Genomic DNA, 20,471 nt, shown 5'->3' on the forward strand with positions numbered 1-20,471 from the left:
CCTTCCCTTCCCTTCCCTTCCCTTCCAACAGCAATTACAATTTACTGCCTTCATAGATATGTATAGATATTCAGTGCTGAATTTCAGTTTATTAACAACACCTACCTTTATTGATTTTTGCTGTGGATCCTTTTGACCAGCACTCTGAAAACTGAGCAAACATAACAAATTTAGTTTCACTTAACACTTTCAAAATTAAATGGAACACATTCTAGAGGCTGAAATCAGCAACAATAGTCTCTTGTTTTTGCAAGAATAAAACTTAAGTTTTCATTTTGAGTTATGAAGTCAAGTAACATAAAGTAACACTCGAGTCCAGACAGTCTGCAGCCTTGACATGAGTTTGCAGATAAAAATAAGCTCCTAGATACGGCTTTAATTTGATCTACTAATTGATGTGAACACTAAGAATGGAGTTTAGCTCTCTGTAGAATTTAATTGCATTTGAGTTGACTCAACTAGCTGAAACTAAAATCTTAAAAAAAAAAATTTTCCTGACAAAATAGCAGCCAGAGTTGTTTAAAAAATGATATTTGTGATATGTTCACTATCTGCATTTCAGGTTCAAGTTGCTTGAAACCATGCTTAGCAGTCTACAAATGGTCAGCCAGAAATGTAAGATAGAATATGGAAGATTTCACTCAATTTCCTGAAATTCAGCTTCTGCCTTAAGCTCTGTGTTACAGCACCTGCTGAAAGGTTTCAGTTGAAGCCTCACTTTAAAAAAAATCAATAATTGAACTGCTGATTATGTAAAAATGTGGTCTCCTCTCATCTTTGAGCCAACTATTTTCCTTCCAGTGCACATGCCATTATCTCAGTAATACTAACGGGATTTAGCAACACAGAGAAAATACCTTTCTTTGATATACCTCTCTACGAGAAATTAAGCATCAGCAATTCTCATTGACCTTACTGGGAATTATCAAGTTTTGTATCTTAAAGAGCAATTTTTAGGCTGCATATGATAGCATCTTGTGGCAGAAAATCTGATGTGTGGAAAAGAAAGTGGAATTTTTTTGAACAGTGGATTTTTTTGAGCCTGGATCCCACAAAACTTTATGCATGAGTGGTCTGTATGTTTGCAAGCAATCACACAGGCAGGAAGACTGCACAATCAGGTGATGTTAGAAAAGAAAAAGAATAAAATCAAATGACGGTAAACAAACAAAAAAATCACAATCCTGTGAAAAATTATCAGTAGCACATTGTACGCATTTTTATAAATTTTAATTTCCCCACATTTCCACGTGATTCCTCTTTCTTTCAGTTTCATCTAGTAAGGTCTCCCTTCCACTCCGTCCGTGTGGGATATAAATCTAATTCTTCATGTATTTTCTCTTCCATTTACTTTTCAACTCTGTCCCCAAAGCTCCTGAAATTTCAGTGATTAATTGAACAGAACCTGGAGAGCTGCCAAGCCTGCCTCGTTCTCATTGGTTTGACAGTGTTCCTGTGCTCTGGTCATTAGTACAGCATGACCCTGCAGAACTAACTCAGCCATGAAGCAAGTTAATCAGTAAATGAATGGAGTTCTTGAACAGAGAAGTTTTATCCGGAGTTCACCAAAGCAATTATGTGTTAATTAATTCTCTGCCAGGCACAAAGTAAGACAAATATAGGAAGTATGATCTTCAGAGAAATAATTTTCTGGGGAGAAGGTCAAATCCTAAACTGATATAAATTGCCATAGCTTGCTTTACTTACATTGAACTGTTGTGATTTACACTTTCTGAGGATCTGGCCCTATTATAAGAGGATTCTCTATTTTAATTTTATTCCTAATCCAACAGACTTTCAATGCCAGCTGAGCCTTTCTTCAAAGAAATAATGAGCTTCCTCTGAAAAGTTACTTATAAGACTAAAATTATAAATAACAAATGCAGTATGACTCTATTTTCTACACATGCATTGCTGTTTCTTATTAGACAACATATAAATATATATCTAGCTCCTGACCTTTTTAATGTTAAATTCCTTACAAATTTATACATGTAACCTGCTAAAAAAAGACGGCTTTTAAATCCCTAGGAATACATAGACTAAGACTTGAAAGAAAGCTTTGGATTTTGTATTTCCTTATATTTGAAAAATTAACTCCTTTGAGCATAACTCAAGTAGAGCACAGTTCAGAGTGCTGCATGAGCAAAACAGCTTACAAATCTCAAATGAAAAATAATCAAGAATCTGGTTTTGTTCCTATTCAACTCAGTAAGATTTGTACCATTTATTTAAAGGGGAACCAAAGCAGTTTTTAAACCGAGCAACCTCTAAAATTATTTTAGAACCCATATTTTAAAAAGATGCACACTTAGAGGGATATTCCAGTTAGCAGATATTCGCTTTATGACACTTTGAAGGGATTTAACATTCAGAGGATTCCCAAGTTTTGCAAATAAAATCTCAAGGCACCATTATGTGAAATCACTGAAAAGAAGAGGCCATCTAACCTACCAGCAAAACACTGACTGTACGCATCCAATATACAAAATCATAGAATCATAGAATGGTTTGGGTTGGAAAGGACCTTTAAGATCATCTAGCTCGCACCCCCCTGCTGCAGGCAGGGACACCTCCCTCTAGACCAGGTTGCTCACAGCCCCATCCATCCTGGCCTTGATCAGAGGATAAGTAAAAACTGATCGCTACCAGATGTTCTTTGAAACAGAAGCACTTCATATGCTGACCATGCCAAAGGTGCTGGCTGGTGTGATTGTCTAGGTATTGTATTTTCTCAGGAAGAAAGATGTCAGATTTTTGTGCTCCATTTCCATCAACATTCTGCTTTATTGCTCTTCCGTTGTGTTTTCACTTCTATAAACAGAACAAAATGAATGATCAAAGGTGACACATAAAAGTGTAATACGTATCTGCCTGCATACAATCACAATTCAGTATCATAGAATCATAGAATGGTGTATGGACACTACTGAATCACAGCCTGAACCACTGATTGACCACCTGAGGCAAGCACTGAGTCAGCCATAGGAGCACAGGTGAAGGCAATTCATCTGTGTGACCGGAAGGAGTGGACCTGGCTGCACCTCTCCAAGACCCCATTTAAAGGCTGACTGCCACTTGAGGAAGGTTCTCTTTCTGGAGATCCCTCCTTTTGGAATTTTCTACTGTGAGCCTTGGACATGGGTGAGCATTTCATTTTTGATTATTTCTTTCCACCACAATAATCTTTCAAACTATAAACCTGTACAATCCTTACTGTGACATTCTTCTAACTGTACTTTTGTCAGTTGTACACCTGGGTTGAAAAGGACCACAGTGATCATTTAGTTTTAACCCCCCTGCTATGTGCGGGGTCACCAACCACCAGATCAGGCTGCCCAGTGCCACATCCAACCTGGCCTTGAATGCCTCCATGCATTCCCATATGACAATATGCCTGTTAAAATTATTTGGATTGCATGTGGTGAGGTGGATAACTTGCCACTCCTGGTGATATTCAACAAGTAATACTTATCAACTAATGTTCTTCTTATCCTTCATTTGTGATTATCCTCTTGTTGAAGGATGATGTTTGCTAAGGGAAACAGTGTTCTGAATTTCAAGGTAGACAGAGAAGTACGTAAAAAGATTAAGCGTGCAGCAGCTCCTCTTTTTGTAGGTAGGAAGCTGTGTCTTTAAATATCCAGATAGATGTGTGAGTGATCACTGAAACTACAAATACATCTTATATGCTGAAACAAAGTGCCATAAGAGTAGAAGTTTATCAATACACACAAGCAGTTTGATGTGTAGTGGAGCTGTTTCCTGTGGCTTTTCGTAAAAATATTGTTCCAGATTGTTTAATGTAGGTTCTGCAGATGTTCCTCTACCCATCCTGCCATGTACTTTCACACAATTTGTAACGATATTTTCCTACTCTTTGCCTCTCTCACACAAAACATGATCATATCTAGTCTACTTAAGAAGAAAAAAAAAAAAAGGCAAAAATTCAAGTTGGGATTCAGCTTTTTTAAGAGTGCACAAGCGTAAAGGCGGCAGGCAGTACCCAAAAAACACTTGGGAAGGAAAGCATTGTATAAAAGAATAATGAAATTGTAAGAATAGTTTAATTACAGTCCAGTAAAATCCAAAACTAAAGTTGCTAAACAACTATTTTTATGCACATACTGTATCTTTTCTGTGTCTTTTCTACCTCTAACCGTGATGACAACTAAGCAAGATCTTCAGGGAAGAACAGCATATTCTATATATCCTTGCACATCTTATCATAATGTGGGCTCAATCCCTTTATGGCTTTGGAGAGTTAAAATAACACAACTCTTAGCTGTAGTAAAGTAAGCTGAAGCCAAAGAAAAGCCAAGAATATTTATGGAGACTGCTCTGAATAGAAATTGGCAAGTTTCTTGGAGATCAACTTGCTAATATGTGCCAAAATTTCATGTTCCTGCTTGTTTATAATTTGCTTAACACAAAGTAACTTCCATTATTTTTTTTCCATAAACTTCTGAAATGGTGTTTTTTCACTGGGCACAAACCAGCCTGCTTTAGTGGGCCTAACTACTATGGTAAAGAAATGAAATTGCAACTGTAACATTTGTCTAAGCACAAAGGTAGCGAAAGATTACTGGAAATAATTGTTACTTCTCTACAACCCTGTTATGCTATTAAAATAACTGTTTCAACTACTTGCCTATACAGGGAGTAGGTTAAAGCACATTTTTAGGTTCCTTCTGCGATGAGCAGCCTCTCACAGTATTTTTTTTTTTCCAGAAGAAAATAAGCATGATTCTTCCAAAAGATGTCAAGCTTTCTCCTCTAACAGATTGTGAAAGTAGTTCTTATCGTATATCCTAATCCTCTAAATTCTTAGCAAAACATTTTGGGAAGTCAAGAGTTATAAACAAAAATGCAGACATTTGTTGAAAAGCACATAATTGAAATAAATCATCTTTATGAACGTCTGGCTGTGCAGGAGAATTGATTGCCAACATACATGCTTTAGGCCTTGGTTTGTTATCAGATGTTTATCTCAAACTGGAAAACACAGTGTGCAAATCATTTATCTATTTTTGTACCCTGCTTCTCTTATTTCTTGAATTCTTCTAAATCACAAAAGACCAAAAACAAAACAAAAAAAATCACTTTGGAGTATATTAGTATGCCCATTGTTGGGCATATGGGAGCCTAAATAATTAAGCAATCATCATCTGCAAATAAATTAATCAAATAAACTCTCATTCTCTCTCCAAACAGTGGAATGCAAATAAATTCTCACATTACAACATGGGGACTCTCAAAAATTCCGCTTTTTACTCAGCAGCAAGCAGGCTGCAGGGGCAGGAAACCTCTGCTAAGAAAGCTCTGAATTCTTTCTTGAGAGATGTAATTCTGTTCCAGCAAAGCAGACAGAAGTGAGCGCCATGCTGGAATGCAAGATGAGCATCCATCTTTCACATCTACAGATTTGGATGATTCTGACTCTGTAAGCCACACTGGCAGCTTTAATAAATGCTTTCACGTTCTCAGCATCACTGCTGTTTTACTCGGGCTGACCTTGATTACTACTCTCTCATCTGTGCTGTCAACTGCTGAACTGGTACAACATTTCTAGCATCTGGAAGTAACAGAACAAAAACATGTCACATTTTCAAGATGAGGCAAAGTAATGCTGCTGTTAGTAGCTTGCAGGATAAGTAGTTGATATACCTGAGAAGGAATTTCAGATAGTCTTTAACTTCTATTAGAAGGAAGAAAGGAAAAGGAATCTGACAAAACTATATCACCATCTCCATAAGAGATCAGAAACAAATCTTCAAACCACACAGCGAATGGGTTTTTATACCTCATTTTCATTACTGCAGTTTTCCTCGGCAGGAAAAGCACAGTTCCCAAAGATGCTCATGCATATAAGGTGCAGCAATTTTTTTAGAATTAAGTGATATGTTCGTAGGTGGCAAACTCATATATCCTCATGTGCAGATGTCAGAATCCATATCAAAATTTGATTTCCTTCTCATTTACATTTAGATATGCCTACTAACGTAGATGGTGTACACATTCTGCAATGTCTCAGCCTGCTTTAAAACTTTACTTGCTGTTTCCACCTTCAATATATACTGACTCTGAAGTCCTTCTCTACTACAAAGCTTTCATAACTGCAAAATGAGTATATCCTTCTTTATCTCCTCCTAAAGTCTCCCTTCATCCCCTCCAGCAGCCCCTCATTGTATTACAGCTTTTGTATGAGTGTTCTTACTGAAAGCTTTAATCTTCCCAAAATACGAATTTATGTTGTTGTTTTGTCCTGCTGTGCTTGTGAAATAATTAAAAAAAAATACCTCACATAAGAACATTTAAAAAGAAATCCACCTCAAAATGAAGTTTTGTCATTGGTTGAAGCTATTTTAAAAATAGAGGAGCAAAATTTTTCCTCAATATTTAAATCTCCAACCAGCAAAATTAAACCATATTGTTCTCATCTTCATGTGAATGGTGGCTGAAAATGTTGAAAATGCTCCCTGTGGTAACCAGTTTAACCAATATTTAACCAAATACATGTTTCCACATTTTTTTTTTTTTTAAATGCATTCAGAAGGTCTACACGCAGAGATCATTAATGGGAGCTGTTTTCCTTGGTTAGCATACTAGTCCCAGACTAAACAGCTGTGCAGGTGGAGGAGCCAACATGCTGGTTGTTACCACAGAGACCAGAGAACTCACTGGTGTCTGATCCTTACTGCAAATACTTTTAAAGAGGATGCTACAGATACCACTTGCTAATGGATTTGAGCTGTATGGTGAATTATAATAACACAATTTCTTGTACTGCCTTTGGCTGAGATAATTATTTTTCATGGTAGCTTGTACAGAACTGTGTTTTGGATTTGTGATGCAAAATAGCGTTGATAACAATGGGATGTTTTACTTATTACTGAACAGTGCCAAGGCCTTCAGTTATAGAGCCCAAGGACTTCTCTGTTTCTCATGCTGCTCTACCAGTGAAGAACTGGGGGTGCACGTAAAGCTGGATGGGGACAGAAGCAGGACAGCTGATCCCAAATAACAGAAGAGATATCCCATACCATGGGAGACTGTGATGAGCAATAAAACCTGGGAGGAAAGATGGAGGAAGGGTGCAACATTTGGAGTGATGGTATTTGTCTTCCCAAGTAACCATTACACACAATGGACACTGTTTTACTGGAAATGGTTAAACATCTGTTGCTGATTGGAAGAAGTCAATGCATTCCTTGTTTTGCTTTGCCTGTGGGTGCAGTTTTGCTTTACGTGCTAAGTTGTCTTTATCTCAGCCCAGGAGAGAATCTTTCGGGTTCTCTCTCCCATCCCACTGGTGTTGGCTCTGTGAGGCTCAGGTGGGGTTAACCCACAGCATCTCGAAATGATAAAACTACTCATTGTGATAGAAAAGTATGCAACCATTTACAGACAGCATAATAAGGTCAGCTTTCTATCTTCAGTGCCCCACTAAGGCATGCAAACAGTTGTTTCAAATGCAGATCTGGTGACAGCTATTCATATTTGTGAGCCAGCTAGGAGAATAATATCTCAGGCCGTATGCATTCACAAAGAACACCCCCATGCTTTAAGGCACATTGCGATGGCAGTGAGCCCTATCTGTACTGTTTCTCCAAGATACTCCTTCCTAGTTTGCTTTTAGCTGTTCTTGCATGAAAGACTTGTGATTTTCTTCCTGTCAAATTCATGCAAAGATGCTTGGAGAATCATATTTATGTGCTATGAAGTAGAAAGCAATGGTTTGAAAGCAATCACCAGATTACTGCGGCAATATGTACTCTATGTTTGCCTGTGAGGCATGCATTTTACATTTTTCACAGACATACAGTGCTTGGTGCAAAAACTTAGATCCCCCCAACATTCTGATAATTTGCAAAACATTAGAAATAAATCCTAGCAAACATAATACTGACTCCACTGCAGGCAAATGTTGTTAATGTTTGAAGCTGTTGATATTCTCAAGGCAACAACATCATTACATGGATCCCTCCTGAGCTATGTCCACCTAGGTGGGAAGGTTTGAGTCTCCACTGCCCTCCTGCTTCCCTTGAGGTGCCCTTTAAGATCATCTGCATCATTCCACAGCAGACAGAAAATGAATAGTATGTATTATCTCCAAAAGCAGGCGTATGAATGTTTTCTTCTTTAAACTCACTCCCCTGTCCTCATGCCACATGGGTTAAGTGATGTGTATGCCTTGTGATCTCCACTGTGAGAGTCAGAGGACTCCCTCCATACAGTTTCACTGCAATCTGACTGGGCTTTTACCATGGCACAGAATGGTTTACTGCTTCTCATGCTCATTCAAGCATTTACAAAAGCTTCTGAAGGTAAGAAGTAGGCCCCAGCTCATTTACAACTCAGAAATTCAGCAAACTTTGCAACTTAGGAGAACTGGACTGATTTATTGAGTTTGCAAGAAGGAAAGAAAGGACTTTCCTGTTCTGACATGCTAAATCACTTCTGTAAAATATTAAAAATGGGCTTCTATTTTTCTTTTGCATGCCTGCCTACAAAAACAACCTGCAGAACTATGACAGGATTTTTCTACCTTTCAATGCAAACAGAAGAAATGGAGCAGCTTTCTGAAGGCCTCACTCAAGCTACATTTTCTTAAGTTCAAAGAGGCTTCAAAGTCCCTCTGAATTCAGAGCTGTAGAGTGCAGTGTCACAAAGGGTCCAACAGTACAGATGCAGTGGGAATGGGAAAGCATAAGGCATCATACGTGATTCATTCTTTGGCTGTCAGTCACACTTAAAAATTTTGGCATTGCAGGGACTCTAACTGTATTTTGCAAAGAGCATTAAAAATGATAAACTTTTACAAATGGTTCTCTTCAGATAATATAAAGCATTTTAAAAGACTCATTATGACTTGAATTTGCTTGCCCTGTCTGCATGTATATCTTGCTTAGTAATTTGACATCACAGTTAATGGCCAAAAAGTTTTATGTGATTCCTGCATCTTAAATTTAGACATCTAAGAAGCACAGTCTCTTTGTACATAAATGACTAGTGGATATATACTTGTTTGATATGTGCAGAACAACATGTTTTTCCCTTTTTTTCCATTGCTCCTATCTTGAATTTCAGTAGTATGAAGACTTCTTGCGCCTTCTAACTGAATATTTAGACTATGTCAAGAACACTGTTTTCCAAAAAGATGCTGTGGAATAGGAGAAGACTGATAATATTTCCATGTGCAGAAATAATCCTTCTGTTCTCTCTTCTACTGTTAAACTAAAAAATTCACAAATATGCCACTGTAAGCCACATGCATGCTAAACAGTAATCTTTCAGCGAGGGTGGGTGGCTTATACAGCTCCAATATGGCAAACACTAACAAAGTTTCATTATTCCCTTTCTATTTCATAGGACCACAGGAGGAACCCCATAAAATTGTGGCCTCAGTGTTTAAAATCTGTTATTTGTTGGATGAAATATGTCATACCTGCTTCCTTTCCAGAACAGTTCTAAAGAAAAACTCTAATCAATTCTATTTAGACATTTTTAATATCCAACAGAGACAAAAAATGCAGGTGACAGCTGTTGCTATTACTACAGACCCTATCATTTATTTTTCATTTTTTTTCTCCTATTGTGTTCTTCTAAAAAACAGGATATAAAGAGCATAAGGTTTTATTAGCTTTTCTCACTTATAAAACACATTTTTATACATTTAACATCTTCACTGTTAATGAAGGAAGGCTGTATAAGCACGGTTAAATAAATATTCAAATACTATTGTGCTTGCCAAGTTAAACATGTCTTGACAAGCTAAAAAAAAGCTGTTTAAGAAGTAGCTGCTACTACTACATTCAAATCAACTTCTCATTGCTTGCTAGACTTCTATTTGCTTTGTAGTTTTCTCACGTTAGCAGTAACAAGCTTAGTTCTTTAAGATAATGGTTACAGGAAACCTGCTTGATTTTAGGGTTCTAAATTTATTCTGAGTTAAGAATGTGTAGACTCACATAAAATTGAGTTCACAATAAACCAGAACATGCAGCTTGTATAAATAAAAAACAATGTCTATAATTAAACCAAGAGCTAAGGTCCAAGTACAGGCACTAGAACAGTCACCAATTTTGTTAAATAATTAACATGGTTTCTGAAGAAAAAAGGAAAAAGCCAAGGAGGCCTCTGCATCAGTACAAGCCAAACACTATTTCCAGTGGGCTACTCAGATGAGAACATCATATTTTGGAGGTGACAGAGTTCAGCCACCTGAATGTAAGCCATGCTGTGCCAGTTGGTTTCAGATTAGGGACATTTTATTTACTAATATAGACATACAGTTGTTGGTATGATCAAAATACTAACCCAAACTAACCACTGGTTTTGAAGCCTTAGCCACAACAGATTCTCATAGCCTCTAAGCAGTATCTATGTAAACTATTTAAATCTTAAGTCAGTGGCTTAACTGTTTTTCTGTAGACTCACTGTTTCAAGTACAGTAAATAGATTTTATTTCTAATTCAGCCTTCAACTTCATACTCCTCTTCTAACCCACTCTGCCTTATTGATTGCAATAATATCCTCCTTTCATTAACTACACAAGCTGGTATTCCACTGGTTATCCAGCACAACAACCAGCTCCTTTCAAAGCTATGAAACTACTGAACCACGACACACATTTTCCAGTCTTATCACTGTGACCTGTGTTCCCTAATTTTGGAGGACAGAATGATGTATTTTCATTAAAGATGGGGTCACTTGTCTGAAACACTGGAGGCATCTTTTTACAATGCTCTTGGCAAACTCATGAGATTCTTCATTTTGAAAGAACTTGTTATAATTTTCAGTATCAAACTTGATCAGGTATTCCCATAAGGATAGTAAAATTACAGTGCTTAAAACTACAATACATATTGAGCTCAGATTTGACTTTTACACTCCCAGTAACACAAAGTTAGAATTCAAGAGAATTTTTTTCAGTCTGTATTGTGTCATGTAAACCCAGTAGCTGCAACAAAGAATCAAAACTTCGAACCTCAGGAGGTATATCTTTGTAACATATTTTGTTTCTCTGAAGGCATTCAGACAAACTCCCCCCATTGCTTCCTGACAAGGTCACTGCTTACAAATAGCTCATGCCTCCCTGCTTCCTTGAGCCTGAGAGTTCCAGAATTCAGATGGGATTGAATGAAAATGCTTGCAAATAGTTTAACAATACAATTCATGTTCTGCAAGAGTTCTGTAGATTATATCTTCTTCTTTCATAGACTTCACATTTCAGATCAATGTGCAGAAATCTGTTATATTTTATCTTTGTTACCATCGGGAGGCCTTGGATACTGTAGTGAAAAAACAAGAGTTTGCTGCTAGCACTAACGTCACCTGTCATCTGGGTGGGCTTACTACTCCTGACCTCAGAATTCACATAGGTTAAGGCACACAGCAGCCATATCAGTATCACAAAAGTACTTTGAGATCATTCTCTTGGGAAAGACTTTATTTTTATAACTCTTGATTATGATATTTGTACACATTGGACAATACTTCCATCTTGACAGAAAGGGTTAATATTTTCCTTCATTTATCCCTACCTCTGTATAAAGGATCTGGGAATGGCTTAATCTGAGCCTTCTGCTGTCTGTGAGAAAGTTTTTGTCTCCACCTTAGAATCTTACAGGTGTTGATTTTTTTCCCCTCTCCTGATACTTTTGATCACCTGTTGGACTTCACTACTAGGAAATAAATATATCTTCATGCATAAGTGGTCACCTGCTAAGGAAATTAACTGATATAGTTGATACCGTGTTTTGTCTGAAACCTTTACAAAATTTTCTTACTGACACAAAAAATGAATTACTCCAGGAAAATAATTCAACCGTAGACATTTTTGTGAGTAGCTCTGCCCTCTTCTTTTATCATCAAACACTAGACATTTAATTCTAAAACATAGAATATTAAATATTAAATATTAATAAGAGGACCAGGGGAAATGCATCAATTGTCAAACAAATGATTCTTTTGGCAAATCAATCACTTTTCCAAGTGATATCACAAGTCTTACAATGCTTTGCTGCTTCATGTTTCTTGAAGGATACTCCCTGAACTTTCCTGAAAGCTTCTTGAAGCTTCCTGAGTTTTTACTGGCAAAATTGTGTCCTGAATAATATTAGAAAAGATATTGTAAATATAAGAAAAATATAACTATCTCAATTTCTGCCATTTTAGTTTCCAAGTACAATTCCATTTTTTGCATTCCACAGTTTTTAATGTTCTGTCATCCATGTTTTATCCTAATTTAAAAAGTACAAAAATTTGCTTAGACTCTAAAATGTTCAGATGCTTCATATTTAACTTGATCATCTCAAAGCAAAGCTGATACATCTGTTTGTGGAGCTGAACTAAGGTTTGTGCAACTGCATCCCATACAGTGGAGGAGGTACAATGAAGATGGTGGAAGCAATCAGGAGATGGGAATGTCTCAAAAGAAAAAATATTTGGAATTCAACAATTTGAACATCCTGTTTGGTCCAGAATAAAGCTAAGTTCTGATCCCAGGGGTACTGGGAGCTTTTCCAGAGACCTCAGTGGGGTTTGTATGCTCTACCAGGGCTCTGCTCCTCTGTTCACAATTTTGCATATAAAAATAAGTTCAAAAGCTTGAATGAGAGACACAGGTATTTTATTCACTTGAAACCCAATATTTTTATATTACAAGCATGAAAGAGTGCTTGCAAGATTCGTGGCAACAGTCTGTTTCTTTAGAACAATACCGAACCTTTATTCATCCACATTAGCTGAGGGAAATATTAAAGAATTGTAACAGTCCAAGGAGACTGGAGGGTTGGATTCAATGATCTCGTGAGGACCTTTCCAACCCCTGCAATTCCATGATTCTGTGAGACATACATATTTGGCTCAGTACTCTTATCTTGAGCCACAGTCTTCAGAGAAATATTCTGCATATTCCCTAACTACTTGAAGTGCAAGAAAAAAATTAAAGAAATACATTTAACTTACACTTAAGCAGAATTCACTAGATCTGTAGAGACTTATGGGAGAAAGAAGAAAAACCTGGTATCTGTGCCAACATCCTGATGCTGTGCTAAACTCCTCAAACACAACATTATTTCCTACGTAAATGTAATAGTAATCGTTATCTAAAAGTTGTCATCCATGTCATTCACATAAAGAACTGAAAAGACTTTTGACCCACAGACAAGAACCATAATATGGAAAGGATAAATCTGTCCTTTTATGTTAACAAATAAACAAAATTAGCAGTAGTGCAGCAGTAAGGAGAGGCTAAAAGGCAGGAAATAAAATATGTGAGTTTATTTCTCAGTGTGAAAAACTTAGTAAATGCAGACACAGAACACAAAATGTATTATCAAGATTCCCAAATGACATACATAGAATTCAGTGTATCGAAATCTGATTTTTTTAAATACCTTTTTTCAGGATAGGGAAAATTCAAAGGAACTTCTAAAATTCATCAATTTGGGATATTCAAGGTTCCTGTTTCAGGTAATAGTTCTTTAGTTACCCTGCTAGTAGCTAGCTATTACATTTGGTTAAAGTAGGAGATAAGACAAAATAACACATTATTGTTAATAGAATGTTAATAAATTCCTATTTTCATAAGAAATCTTTTAAGTCCACTTCATTGCCATCTGCTGAATGTAGAGCAACTACTATGAGATATAGAAAAATATATAAATATTATCTATTACTTACGAATTGCACTTATTACATACCCTGCATTACACGTAAGATGAAACAATCTATGATCTATTTCTCCCAGTACTCTTCTCAGATGCCATATATTCAAAATGCAGGTGATACTGGCTTAGAAATAATTTATTTTATCCACTGTATTACCTTAAGCTCTGAATAACAGAAGATGCTTTCAAATAAGAAGCAGAACCACAGAATGGCAGATGCAGGGTTTTTTGTTTTTTGGGTTGTTTTTTTGTTGTTTGTTTGTTTGTTTTGTTCCTTCATTAGCTTTCATCTTGACCATAATGGTTCAAAACTGACACAAATGTTGCTATTAATTATGGCTATCCTTTACAGCCAACCAGTGATATTTCTAGGAGGTTTATTCAAGCTGCAGATGACATCAGGATACATCAAAGCTGCATGCACATCAAGATGGCTTCATGCCAGGCCAGCTTCAGTCTGCTAGGGATCTTTAGCTCAGGCAATGTGTTTGAGATTCTGTTCCAGAATCAATTTTGCCTCTTTTGCGTAGCATCACAATTGGCACAATAAACTATGTGAGATTGGAGTTAATGCCACACAAAACACTGCTCCTGGAAATTGGAGCTTGGGAAAAAGCTGTGCAGAGCCACAGCTGGATAGTTCTGCATATCATCAGTTTGGATCCAGCAAGGCTTATTAGCTTCAGTTCAGTACTAGTGATAACCTATTATCTCTTTCAGAAACATTTGGATGTCTCCACTCTGTACACGAAATAATTCTGTTTACAGGGAGGGCTTGTTAGTCCCAGAGAAGTGCCACATGAAAGCATGAACCAGCTTGGGTCCAGCTCTGAGCTGACTAACAAGCCAACTTTGAACACAGAAGGCTTTGAAGCACAGGGTAGAGACAAAGTAACTCTGCAATAATTAGCTCAAAGCCACTGCTGGACCAAACCCAATCAAGCCTGGCTTGTCATGAACTCACTCAGTGCGAAGGCACTTGGAAGTCTCTGAATGCCCCTAACGCATGCTGTGATAGCTCCTTTACCCATGCTTTTCCACTGTCTGCGAATGAGAAATCCCATTTACACAGAACATAATCTTTTCCCACTATTGGTTATGCTGGCATTTAATATGATGCATAATGTAATTAAAATTTCCCTGCAATTGTGACATTCATAATGTCTTCTTGCATAAAAACTCTAATTTATAATTATTTTCAATAACAAAATACACCATTTATTTCCTCATATAAATAGCTGTTTTTTTCTGTCCAATGTTGTATCTCCAGACATTGCATCCTTGTAAAAAATAACAATAGACCCCATTTGACTCCTTTTCAATCCAACAACAAATTTGAATTCTGTGTATTTGTTTTGCAAAGAAATAAATTATTTTAGATATTACACAAACCTGTGTGAGACAAACTCAGTATACCATTTGGAGGTATACATCAACGATTTATTTCACCTCTCATTTTACAGCATTTGCTCCTGAATCTAAATTACAATAGCCAGATGACACAAAATATGAAGCTGGCACAATCTCACGCTGTTGTTTTAAACTAGTGAAAAAATATTGACCTAAGTTTCCTTTGGCAGACTGTATGCTGAATCAGGCATACAGTTTTCATGAAACATAATGCTGGCATAAACACATATCATCTCATATGTCATAAACATATGTCAGTTTACTCACAGGTAAACTTTTAAGGATAAACCCCTATTCCCAGCTGCACATAGAAATCTAAGGAGAGAACGCAGTGAAGAAAAAAAAGCATTTTTTATCTCAATCTGCATCCATACTTGGCAGTCTTTTCTATCTGAGTTATCATCAGTTTTAATACCCATAAGATACTCACGCCAAAAAAAGACCAGACACAGAGGGTCAGGCCAAAGGTCCAGCACTCCCCAGTGTACTGTCATCAACAAATAGCCTCAGTTCTGACTCCCCCCAATTTTTTTTAATTTGCCTGTACTTTCCCTCCCACTTTTTATTTACATTCTTCTTACCAAGTCACAGAATCCCTCATTGAGCTCCTCTGAGAGTTGAGCCTAGCTAGCACTGGTTGGCCAGACTGCATGGGCAAGGGCAAAGCCAGAAGGAAGCTGAAAAGGGAGGATCCTGGCTGCTGTGGGTGCCACTTCATCCTTCAACATATCCTTGTCTGCCAGGACACACCTTGGGGTAGCATGCATTCCTTCCTTGGAGAGCTTCAGCAAACAGCAGACTTTGAGGTTCTTCTGCCTTGTGCCTCCTTCCATAGCCTGCTACTTTCTTTCTGATGCCTGGGGAAGAAAAGGAACAGCACAAGCTTCTCCCTATGAGTCTCTCATCCTCCAACTGTTCACAGCTTTGTGCATTTCTGTATTCTGTATTATCGTTTTGTTCCCTTCCCCTCAACTTCCTAAACTAAGTACATTGCTGAGATTTTTCCTGGAAAGAAAACATGTTCCAAAGCTTTGTTCTGATGAAAAATTTACATCAATTTGCTGCATTAATATTTTTCCAATCACAATACAGATGATCTGCCTCTCAGGAAACACATTTAAGTTGTGTTTCTTCCAGCATGGCTGAAATGTGTTGGCACCGACCTCTCCTACAAAGCCAGATACAGACTTGAGCTGTAGGATAGGGTTGAGCTGTAGGGTAGGCTTGGATCAGTGAGGAGGATGGTGGAAAGTCCCGGAGGAGATCGCTGGACTCATTCATTAGCCTAGCACAGGCAGTACCAAGAACAGCATTCAAATGATGCCTTCCTAGTCCTGAGTCCAATATCTGGAACCAGCCAGACTCATGTATGTTGTACTTCCGAACCAAGTGCATGGCAAAACAGCATGGTGAGAATTAAAAGTCCTGTCCATATGTGACAGCATTAACAAGTGCTGGAATTCAGAGCAAAGCAATCTCTTGGGAAGGAGTAGTATAATTTAAAAGGAAAGAGAAGGCAGCAAAAGCTTCTTCATGTCCAGGATGTGTAGTGGGCAAACAGGACACTGTGGGGACACAGCGCCATCCAGACATACATGGTGTTTGTTCCTGCTGGTGCCCCAGCCTCCAACTGCTTTCAGCTTGGGGACTTCTCGCACCGTGTGCCTTGCTTAGATCCAACCTGCAATGAATCAATTTTCCTTGAACTTGTTTAAAGGCAACTTTAACTCAAGGCAGCAAATTACATTTTTGGTCTGGATGCAACGCATTTTGGCAACATTGTGCTCCTGCTTTAAACAGCTTCTCCTGCCCTCCAAACTGCTTTCATATGAAACATGGATAATAGCACAATTTACAAGAGACCTGACCAGCTCAGCAAGACTGGCAAAAGTCTAAAGCACACGTGTAGCCTGATGTATTTCTATTGTATGTACTTTCTGTCCAAAACAAAGTGACTTTATCATGTTTGCTTTCTAACACCGCATTTGTGTGCATTTTTTTCTTCCACAACTAAGTAAGAAAACAAATGTCTGGGACCCTTACAATTACAGCATGAGCTGCTGGGTTTTGATCAGTAAACTCGTTCGCAAACTGAACGACTTCAGCCTGAGACGTACTCATCTTGCTGCAGACACCCAGTTCCACGTTCGTCCGTGTTTCCAGGGACCTTCAAGGCCGAAGACGGAGGAAATGCCTGAATTTCCCCCGGCCCCTCCTCGCTTCTCGCCTGCTTCGGCAGCCAATCCTCGCCCTGGGGATGCGGGGGGGGCTGGAGGCAGCCCCAACCCAGCGTTTGTTTTAACAAACATTTCTCACTGCCTATGAGGAAACATGCTGCTGCCCAGCGCTCGGGGAGGGTGGGATTTCCTTCCTATTGTCTGCCTGGCTCAGCCCGCACTGCTTCGGAGCAGAGTTCTGCATTAACTGTTTCGAGCTCTGGATTCTTTTTCCTTTTGGAAAGTTAATGGGCAAAAGAGGTCTGTAAAGCAGGTATATCGGAAATCAAACAAAATGCTGGTAAATTCAAGAACTGAAGCTAACCAAGACTGGCTAGTACAGCTTCAAATCTGTATCTTAATAAGCATAAAAAAGTCTTTCTAACGCAGTTAAAATGAATTCAGGACAACCGAAAAATGCATGATTTTTTCCTTCAGTACATATTCTGAAGGTGATACAATACAGGTGGTTACCCAGGGGACCTCATGAGTCTATCAAAACACTACAAAACAAGACTCATGAAAACTCATATGTAAACTGTTTGCTTGTTTTTCTACAATTAATTTAATTCACTGCCCATCAGCTCAGGCAAGGTAAAGCAGTTATGGCTATAGACACTCCCTAAATGTTTGCTTTAGAATACCTTGTTCTTTCCAAAATCAAATATTTGTATCCTGAAACAAATATTTGGAGTTGGTCCAAACCAGCCTTTACAAATATGTTAAGTACAACAAATTGTTGGCAAGGAGTAGATTCCAGGTAAAAACTGTAAGACAAACCATAAAGATTTAGTCCTGCATTTGTGAGACCATGGCCTAAATATTTATTTGACAGTTTTCTATGGGTCCTAAGAGATAAAGGGCTAAAACCTTTTTATACTGAAGATAGCTGAACTTCTGCCTTAAGTAAATATTTACATAGGTAAGGCAAAGGCACTGTGTCAGAGTAATAAATCTTCTCACTAAAGAACCAGAGTGGAAGTGGAGCTTTGTTTTGAATTTATGCCAAAGAATCCCCCAAGCCAACCCAGCGGTACTGGGTAGCTGGCTGTTCTAGCTGAAGAATTAAAGGCAGCTATGTTTGCTGCTAGCTACACTGCTCTCCTGTTTGCTTCTGGGTACAAAAAAATGGTATGCTTTAAACACACCCACCTGCACAGACCTGTTAGCTTGAATGAATAGTCGAAATACTAGAAATGATAAGGACCCAAACATTTTTACTTATATAAATATAGCTTAGATGCAGTTTGTACAGAGGTTTCAAAAAAACCTAAGGGAACCAAGCCACCAATATCCCATGGAAACTTGGCATATATTTCAATCAGTGTCTTTTTCTTTTTTTTTTTTTTTGAAAATTACCGGTATGAACAAAATCAGAGCCAAGCATCACGACTAAATGCTAAACATAAAGTAGCCTTTTTTTTGTAATTATCCTGGCAGCAAATCTCTTCCTGAGTACCCTTCTTACTTAAAAAAAAAAATTAAAAAATTAAAAAATTAAAAACCTGTAAATTTCATTTGCTATTTGTTATTAAAAACAATATGAAGTTAAACTACATTATCACTGTTTGGTAACTGCCCAACCCCTCAGGTACCTTTGAAAGCCGACTACCAGCACTTTTATTCCTATCTATTTATTTTAGATAACGTAAAATGTTCCTTCATATTTAAATACACAGTAGAAGTAAAGCTTTATCACTGCTGTGCAACAAACCCTTATTTGCATTTTAGTTCTTAAAAGAGGAGCTCTGATGTAGCAGTCTCAAACAAGTGTGGTTTTAGACAACACTAAAAATTTTATTTACTAAACACACTGGAGAAAGTTCACTATTCAGTGTATAAATTGTGTTAAAACTTTGACTGAATAGGCAGAATGGATGCATCTTTTTAATTCTTAATAGTCCAAAACTACTGTAATAATACTGATGACAACTCATGTAAGTGAAATTATTTACATGCATAAATTTTCACGGAATCAAACTTAAAGGTACTGTTATAAAAGATGCCACATTGCGGGTCAAGATTCATTAATTACAAAATACGCTATTAATTTTCAATTATTTATTTACATGTTTCAGAAACTTTAGAATGTATTTGTTTAGACATTTATTAATTTAACAAATAGTTAATGGAAAAACAGCATAAAATGTACATGCTCTCATGCTACATATATACATGCCTATATGTAGTTGTATATTTCATAGTACTATAGAACTCCTAATCCTTCAGTGAAAGCGTAGATCCATAGCTTCGAAAATACAGCCAGCCAGTTCTGGGAGAGAACAATGACTTTGTGTGCTTTAGTTTCTGTTGCTCAAGGTGAATATCTGCTTTTGAAAATGTTTTCCAGTATTTCTCCAAGCTGGACTTCATGATAAGAGGAACTGGCATGTAGCACAGTCAGATAACTGGTGCGTTTTTCCCTTGCAGTAAGATAGGATCCAGACATAACAGTGTGATAGAATATATTTATAATAAATAGTTAAAGATCTGTTTCACTTCTATTAAAAAAAAATAATAAAAGAAACAAACAGCAACTCCAGTAGACACCACTAGAGTTCTCCTTCTCCCAAATATCCCTAGCACCATCCTAAACCCTGTTTACCCCAGAAACCTGAACTGTGGACAGACAGAAGAGGAGAGAGAGAGAGAAAATTCAGACACAATAAAACTCTGAGGGGAAAAATATGTGGAAGGAGGAGGCAGCAGCGGCCTGGGGAAGGGATTGAAAAGTTTCCCCTGGCTTAACTTCGCCCCCCCTGCAGCAGCAGAAGCAGCGGCAGCAGCACAAGGTGAGAGAGACTTTTAAGTCTGGGAAGGAGGGGTGTGTGTGCGGGAGGGGGGTTGAATTTACAGCCCCGTGGATATTTCTGTGTCTGCCTCCCTGGCTTTGGGGTGCTCGTGGCACCGCGTCTCACGCTGGGTGGATTTTTTTTTAATATGATGGAGGATTATAAACATGGCGCCTTAAAAAAACTACAAAATCATGTACACACTGTTCCAAGGAGATGGGGGAGAGGGGACAGGGGAAGGGCTGGGGACGAGGGGAGGGGGCAATCCTGCCCCGTGGGGGAGCATATGGGGAGGGGGGAGCAATTATACTTAATAATAAAATGTGTGGGGCCGCGGGGGTGGGGGGATGGAAGGCGGGATTATATGTATATGTATG

At 37.9% G+C, this 20,471-nt stretch overlaps 1 protein-coding gene across 6 annotated transcripts in view; it reads left to right on the forward strand.

Moving 5' to 3' along the window:
* The first annotated feature begins 19,880 nt into the window (after window positions 1–19,880).
* ZMYND11 (zinc finger MYND-type containing 11) overlaps window positions 19,881–20,471 on the forward strand; it is a 102,655-nt gene continuing 102,064 nt past the window's right edge. For all 6 annotated transcript variants that reach the window (XM_010712398.3, XM_031553854.1, XM_010712399.3 and 3 more), the window contains exon 1: window positions 19,881–20,094. The gene's annotated coding sequence lies outside the window, so the exon portion shown is untranslated. The remainder of the gene's footprint in view (window positions 20,095–20,471) is intronic.

Source organism: Meleagris gallopavo, chromosome 6 (assembly GCF_000146605.3).
Source record: "Meleagris gallopavo isolate NT-WF06-2002-E0010 breed Aviagen turkey brand Nicholas breeding stock chromosome 6, Turkey_5.1, whole genome shotgun sequence".
In the NCBI taxonomy this organism is placed as follows: Eukaryota; Metazoa; Chordata; class Aves; order Galliformes; family Phasianidae; genus Meleagris; species Meleagris gallopavo.